The sequence below is a fragment of a genome, unplaced genomic scaffold (assembly GCF_019419815.1).
Source record: "Pyrus x bretschneideri cultivar Hongxiangsu unplaced genomic scaffold, Pyrus_bretschneideri_v1 Contig8, whole genome shotgun sequence".
In the NCBI taxonomy this organism is placed as follows: domain Eukaryota; kingdom Viridiplantae; phylum Streptophyta; class Magnoliopsida; order Rosales; family Rosaceae; genus Pyrus; species Pyrus x bretschneideri.
Genome location: NW_025999820.1, coordinates 2419634 through 2428021, shown reverse-complemented (window position 1 = coordinate 2428021; position 8388 = coordinate 2419634). Strand labels below are relative to the sequence as shown.

The 8388-nt window shown below is 36.7% G+C and overlaps 1 long non-coding RNA gene across 1 annotated transcript; it reads right to left on the bottom strand.

Moving 5' to 3' along the window:
* Nucleotides 1-238: 238 nt before the first annotated feature.
* LOC125473070 lies at nucleotides 239-5265 on the bottom strand. Its single transcript, XR_007254988.1, has 2 exons — nucleotides 832-5265; nucleotides 239-542 (listed from the first exon to the last, which is right to left on the bottom strand). It is a non-coding gene; the product is annotated as an uncharacterized LOC125473070 (long non-coding RNA).
* Nucleotides 5266-8388: the final 3123 nt, after the last annotated feature.

The window sequence follows — 8388 nt, the reverse complement described above, 5'->3', positions numbered from 1 at the left end:
TATTTATCCAGCTAGGATTAACTAAGGCTCTATCCAACCTTTCAAATACTACATAAATGTCTCCATGACCATTAGACCAAGTAAATGGCACTCCCGAAGCATGGAGATAAATTAGATTCTAATCATCATGAAGTTGATAAAATTAGTCATATCTACGGTGGTATTCCAACACCTCCACGCTTTTCATCTAATGATAAGCATAAACAAACGTAAGAAAATGGATATGATCATACTCAAATCTTGAACCTGGCAATGAATAAATCTAGAACAATGATTCATTATATTAATAGTAACTGCAGAGGAATTCCGGAACAAACACAGGCCACCGCACTACCATCAGGATTAAAATTGCTACAAAACTCTGGTCTTTCCCACCCTCTGCAGTTCCACTACAGATACTCTCGTTCAAATAACTAGGTCCCTCCTGATTCACAAACTCCTCACGGATCCCCTTCCTCGGACTCATCACTCCAACTCTAGGCCTAGGTGGTGGCGGCGGCAGCAAATTTCTTTCTTCAGCCACGACAGCATCCACAACATCCCTAACAGTTGGACCTTTATCATCAGCTATCCTAATTACCTCACATAAACAATGTCTTGAACAAGCAAATTACCACAGCATATATACCAAACCATAACAATGGTGTCACTATTAATTAAAAAAAAGGTTCAATTGCAAACATAAGCACCAACAACAATAATAATTTTGAACCTAATTATTTTCCTATTCTAGCAACTATACTTATCACACCACAAACAAATCACACACATATAATTTATTTTTAAAATAGTAAACTTAGCATGTAAGACACAAATCCACTTAACCTTTACCTCATTCATTGCATCCTCATGCCTCGGAGACCTTCTCCAGTCTTGCACTAGGTCAACCCTAAGTGTCCACTTGTACTTTGCAACTTTCCCCTCTTTGCCCAAATCCCTCTGAGACCTGCCCTCCCCCATTTCCTCAGTCAGTTGACGCTTCTCTACTTTCTTCTTCCACTTTGGGGCTGCCGTAGTCCACCCATCTTCCTGATGATGATCCCACCCAAATTTCTGTCAAATCTCTTCACTGTCCACCGCTTCATCATCATGCGGGACCGTAAAAGGAAAACACTACATCACATCATTTTGCAAGGCCCCCTTCACATCTTCATCTACCCTAGTATCCCCAGGATAGATGAGACGCTCATCTCAAACACCATCTCAGTAAGAAAACAACTATTATCCACTTCACTTTCTGCACACTCATGTCCATCAAACCTTCTTCTACCACAATAAAAACACACCTCAAAAAGCTTTTATAACTTACTAGAATCGGGTGGTCATCATCGTTATGGATAATGAGGACTTTTCAGAGGAAAATGCAAACCCACTTCAACCAACACCCTTAACAAAAACACCGTTCAGAACCAGCGGGATCTCATCAACCTTAATGATACCACTCAAGGGTTAAGCGATCACCTTGATAATATTTTCCTCCTTATACCGAACAGGAAGCCTAGGCAGCCTCGCCCATACAACAAGCTTATCGATTGTGTACAAATAACTGAAGTTAGGCGTCCACCTCTCCAAGTAGAAAATTTGTCCACGGACATACCATGGGCGGTTGTTAGAACACACTCCAGTGAATTCTAAAGCCAACCACTTCCTACCATAATGGTCAAGGTAGAAAGTGTGCTTAACATCATTTTTCCAAAGTAGCCCTAGCTTCCACTTGATTAACCTTGCCTCCAAAGGTTGCCCAAACATATTTCCCATCAGAACTCTAGCTTGCATGTGCTCAACATTAAGAGTAGAACACAGACTGGTACTAACCCTTGTAACCCCTTGCTCCTTCTGAAGGTACCAAATGCCTTATCCACCACTACACGATCCTCCCCGGGTTGAGGAACCGGAAAAGCGTTAGCCCAACGGGGAATATATTGGTTAGAACAGATTTTGGTTTTCCTGGTTAGGTTTGAACTGAAAGCAGCAAATTGAGAGTTGGCCATTGGAAAAGAAATAGAAGGACAAAAGGATAAAAGGCTAGAAGACAGAAGTGAGTGAACCAACAGACGGCACCACCAACTTGAATAGCTGAGATTTGAAGGTATCCAACGGTCAAAAAAGGAGGCGCCTCCGCATGCAAGCTTCCTTGAAAACACTTGAAACCCCTAGATGGGATTATAATGAAGGAAAAGTGCCAACTATTGATTCTAGGACTCAACAAACTAGAACTAATGATGACATTACTCCAAAACCAACGCCGCACACTCAAGTACAACACACAAAAATAAGCACAAGAAACGAACATATACCTATCTCTTATAATTATTGAAATTAACCACCAAACAGAAATGTGCAGGCAAATTAAAATATCACATAAAAACCGAAAATAAAATTGTAACAAAATAAAATGTTAATCAAGGCAGGCAACCCAAGTGTCACACCACTAAACTTAGTTAATCCCACGCACCGGAAACAACTTAACCTATAAAACCCTAAATAGCCTTAATATTAGATCTCAAACACCTAAACCCAAACAACACTGGTTTCAGGGTAAGCATGCCAAACCATGACAACAGACGAATCATCTTCTAAGGATCACAAACCCTCCCTTCTACACAAAATCTACGAATTACCCAGCCCCAATTGCTGAACAAATCAAACGGAAACCCGAGCCCAATAATCAAGACAAACTAGCCCAATTAGCTCTATCTCCACTAGTTAATCTAAACTTAACACCATGGCCAACTCTACGCCACCACCACCAATAATCTTCCTTAATCACTCATCCTAATTAAACAAGGATGAAAATCATTCGATTTACCCCATAAAGGACGCCGGTGCCCCAAGACGGGGGAGACTCTCCTAGAAACCCTAGAGCCATTATTTGATGCATTCATTTGTTTAATCTAAAAACACATTTGTGTGTAACCATCTATGGTCTAGTAGTATTCCTCTTCACTTATAAGTAAGAGGTCTTAGATTTGATTCTCGCCAAAGGTGAATTTAAACCACATTATTGCTAGTTCATTGTGAGGCTAAGTCCATCCCCTCCTCCTTAGTGTAGATAATATTGTTTGTTCAAAAAAAAAAAAAAAAACACATTTGTGTTTCAAGTATTGAGAGGCTTCAAGTTATACTAGGAATAAACAATTTTAATTATGAAACGAATAAAATTTGACATAAAATAGAATTATTCATTCATTAAAGAGTAATGAAAGGTAGATCAAAATTTTATACCAACTTTGCAAATCAAATGATATGTCATTAATACGAAATAAGCATGTTAATCAACACTTAAGTAATAATTCAATTATCAATAGCCACATCATTTGATTTACAAAATTTGATCTAAAAATTTCGTCTCCTTAATATTATCCTTCTAAATTACATGGCAATGACATGTCAGCTGCACATAAAATGTTTAGGAATATGGTTCAAATAATATGGCTATATCTTGTTGATGTTCATACAGACCTATATAGATTGATTATTCATGAGAAATAGAAAAAAACACAAAAGGATAGGATGAGTTTTATGCTCATACATGCAAATAGTTCATTCCTATCACCGTAAGCAAATTATGATTGGAAATTGCCGCATTTCTTGACCCTGGATTTCCTGGAATAGACAGACTTATGTATACAACATGACAGAAAGATGCCAGACAAGAAAACATACACGCACTGCCCTATAACACACGGCTATAATAGAACAAGCATGTGAATATTTTATATACACACACACACCTCAAAATAAACAATAAAGTCTCTATAATTGAAGGCCGATTTCCATTCTAAAAATTCAAAATACTTGAAAGATTCAAGAACCCTAAAATAAAGACTAACAGATATGTATACAGCAGAAATATCTGAACAAACGAAGGAGCTGGGAAGCAACCTATACGTATATAAAAGCTGAAGTATATATGTATATCATCAAATGAAATTCTCCCATGAAAAATATATAATCTATTATCAAGCACGTGAGAAGCCAGTAATTAAAAGAAACATGAATTATGTATCTTTCACCTGCACAATATCCCTTCCACAGAAATTCCAATCCAAAAGTGTCGGTGCGGTTAACTTCAGTTTCAAAAAGCTAAACCTATCCTGCGCAGACATGTTGCAGATTTGCAGTGCCAAGGCTCATGAGTCTAAATGTAAATTTGTACCTAACATTCCAGATGTTTGTTCGTCAATACATTTGGACTGTGATTCACTCATCTACAGCATCGAGTATGTATAATTTTCTTGATATTTGATTCATCTTAAACTTACATAAATATTGACAATAACAATGACGAACGATCTATACGTACGTACTAGACGCTGAAATAAGTTGGTGCCCTTAAAAATCTTTTCTCTAAACAATATTGCATTCAAGTCGGAACTATATAGTATAGCTGGAGGAGGGAGGTAGAGGGATTCAAGAAAACTTTCTGGAAATTTTGTAGTCTGGAATATTGATCCCTGCAATCAGATAGATCATAAATACGTACTAAATACGAACACAATGTCATCTAACAATTAACAAACAGATCATGCAATCATCTAATTTAATCAACGGACAATAATGACTTGGATGATAAGAAAATCGTGACTTAGTTTGTTAGGTAGCCAATAGGAGCCTCGAGTTCATTACATAAATCCAGTAGAATTACACATATTTAAACAGATGAAATTCAAGGGAATATCTGAAAGAAAATGCAACAAAGAATCAGCAGCAGCCTCATCGATCATCATTACGAGATAAAGTGAAAATTAAAAGCTCAGATTAGATACAGAACTAAATCAGATCCCTTAATTATAAATTGTTTATACTTCCCATGAACTTTTCACCCATGAAGACGATGACCGACCAACGAACCCATTAGGCTTTAAACATCTTATTCCTTCTTCACCTCCCTTGGATTAAAAGAAGTTAGAAGAATCACACACAGAAGAATTAAAGGGTAGTTGGTATATGTGTATATAAATCTTGAACAATAATAATGGAGAATTACTTTGGAATTTACCAAATAAAAATACATGAGAAAACTATAATTAGAATTGCCTGGCTCCATCCTGTCTGCCTCTAAACTTTCTACCAAGGAATGGTGTTGGTTGAGTTGGTACTCTCTCTACACAAAACCTATAAGAGATCAGTTACATTCATTGATTACCACTTAATCATCCTTGGGATTTGTTTGAAAGTGACCTCTGGTCATGCCTCATTGGATCAATGGAACGACTTCATATGTAGGGTACCTACCCTTCGTTTGAAGGGCATTTTGGTCAATGCACCTGAAATATTGGGCAATGGGTGGTGGAGAAACAAGTAGTGCTTCTTGTCTTCTATGTCCTGCGCCATTACTGATGACTTTGCTTGCCCAAAGCTGGACCCCGCCACTTATTCCTTCTTTTTTCTTCCCTTATTTTCTTCTTCTTGCTTCTTCCCTGTAGCTTCTTTCTCCTTTACACAGAGAGAGAGAGAGAGAGAGAGAGAGAGAGAGAGAGAGTGACTATGGGAGAAGAGAGAGGGAGATCTGGGGTTATATAGATTGGGGCCAGAAGAACCAGATGGGAAGACGAAGAAGCATTTGTTTTGGGCCATGTGGCTAAATTTGGCCGGTGAAACGCCCTTTTCAACTTACCCTTTGGTCCGTTTTCTGGTAAGACAGAAAGTGTGCTTTTCTTGTTCCATTCACTCATTTAATTATGTTATTCCCATAATTAGTCACACTATATTGCCCCAACGATTCATGCATTTTCCATGCAACTTTTTTTTTTTTTTTTTTTTAAACAAACAATATTATTCACACTAAGAGGAAGGAGGATGAGCTTAATATCACAATGATTTAGCAATAATGTGGTTCAAATTGCCTTTAGTGAAAATCGAACTTAAAACCTCTCACTTACAAGTGAAAAAAAATACCACTAGACTATAGTACTAACTGACATTTTCTATGCAACTTTAAACTATCAAGTTTGTGTGTCGAGTGTAAACCCTAAAAAATATCAAATTTTTTACTCTTGAGGAGGTTTTTTTTTTGGGGGGGGGGGGTAGATTATGATCGAAATTTCATTCACAATTGTAAAAAATTATTTATTTTTCTTAATTGTTTTCTGGGAACTTTTATTAACATTCTAAAAATCTTATTTTGCACTCTTCAAAGGTGTAATTTTTTTTCTAAATATAGAAAGTTTGTGTGGAGCATAAAATAATCCCACATATCCAAGAGGCGACATGTGGACTTTATCCCGAAGAAGACAAGATTGACGTCATTAAATAGATAGGGCACACAACAACTGACTAAAGCTCCACTACTTGTCACATGTAAAAGTCACAAGACATGAAAGATAGGACTAATTACTAAATCTTATTTTTAATACATTCCAAATTGAAGATCAACTCAATCAAGTAAGGAATCCTCATCATAATCAATCAAGGATACCTCCATCATCATGAGATTAAAACATTCAGACATTGCAAGCATATCCAACCCTTGTATCAAATCTAAGGGTGAGTGATAATGCATTCCTTGTTCACTAGAGGAGGTGACCCAGAGAACATTTCTGTATAGGGTGAACTACCGTTTTAGCCGTTGAATTATTCTCCGAGTGAAAATTCAGTCCATAAACTATTTTTCCAAGAAAATTAGTCTTTAAACTAATTAAAATTTGCTAATTACATGCCTAATATTATATTCGAAGCTATTTTATTTAATTTTCCCTATAAATACCAATTCTCCACCAAACTTTAGTAAGCTTTTTACTATGCATACAAACCCTAAACACTTACTCTTTTTAGATAAACTAACTTAGGCATCGAAGATCCATTGGCCGAGCCCCCCTCCACCCATCCACCCCCCCCCCAGGGCACCTCGTGGGTGTGTGAGGCTTTGGTCTTTATCAAAGGTGTTGATTGTTTTATCGGTACAAATTTGTCAAGATTGAAGACAGTGGATGTTTTGCTACCACAATTTGGAGTGCAAAATGAGAATTTTGGAGTGTCAATAACAATTCTTTTGTTTTTATTTCGGCAATATTTACTTTGAACTAGTTAATCTTGAAAAAAGGAATATGATTTTCAACCACTACGGGGTGGCACAGTGGTTGAGGACGAATTCCAAGCTCGTATTTCACATGACATGAGTTGATTCAATTCTTGGCACTGGTGAATCACACGATGGTGGTCATAGGTGAGTGAAATGCACATGTGCATCTTCCCAGCCCCTGAAAGGATAGATTGTGGCTCAAAAAAAAAAAAGGATAGATTGTCGTGGCAAAGCCCAGCTGGTCCCCTTTTGGGGAAAAAAAAAACAATATAATTTTCAGACACAACGTTTCTCATTTGTATACGATGCCATAATATTACCATGTCACTAATAACGTAATAAAAGGTATAACCACATCCAGTGTAAAATCTTTCAAGTGGAATTATAATCTTACACCATGGTTAAAATGATTAGTGAAATATTCTTATGATCGTCGCTTATACAACATACAGTATCTTCTTTCTTTCTTTTTGTTAAATCAAAATGACTAGTATTGAATTTTTACTGAGTTTGCTAGAAGATAAATGTTAGTAGGAAGAAGAAAAGACCTAATGAAATATGAGGGATCAACAAAAATAGGAGTTTTTTTTTTTCCAAAAGAAATAATGGGACTATTATGAATTATTCAACTTGGTATAAGTAAATAAAACAATAAAGCATAGACTGGAGGAGGAGAAATATATCCATTACCGACCCCGTGGACAATGAAAGTGTGGTGGTGGTGTTGTGCCTTAAACGTCAATGATTCTCAGCCAACTTTTTCAAAGAAACCCATCAAAACGTTCTCCACAATATAAGACACCAAAAGCGACGTGCTGTAATCTAGAAGCTCATTATTTTAGTGCTTTTCGATTGCCCTCTACCAATGGAAACAAAAAGGCCGACGAAACAGTTTACAGCCCGCTCGATCGGCAGAGTTGAATTGTGCTTCCAGTTTGATTTACCATTCGTCTTACTCTTACCACTTAGGCTCTAGTTATTTCAATTTTTCTTTACTAGGGCACTTAAAAATTAATTATGTTGTGTTTGGATGAGGGATATCAAGTACCAAACAATATAAGCTACATTAATAAGAAATGCATTACAAAACATATTTGGTAATTTAGCCGACATTAGCAAAGTTTGAATTTTAAAAATGACGAGTTCACTACCAATTTATTCTCTTACTCCTTTAGCTGTATCAAAAAAAAAAAAAAATGGGTAACATTAGTAAGGTAAAAAAGGATGGGTTATGCAAACAAAAAAGGTTCCTATCAAAAAGCATAGGGAGAGAGAGTCACAAGATGTAATATGTTCTTTCAGGATTTCCTTCATAAATGGTGTCTTGACTCTTGAGTTCAATTTCAACGATGCATGTGTTAAAG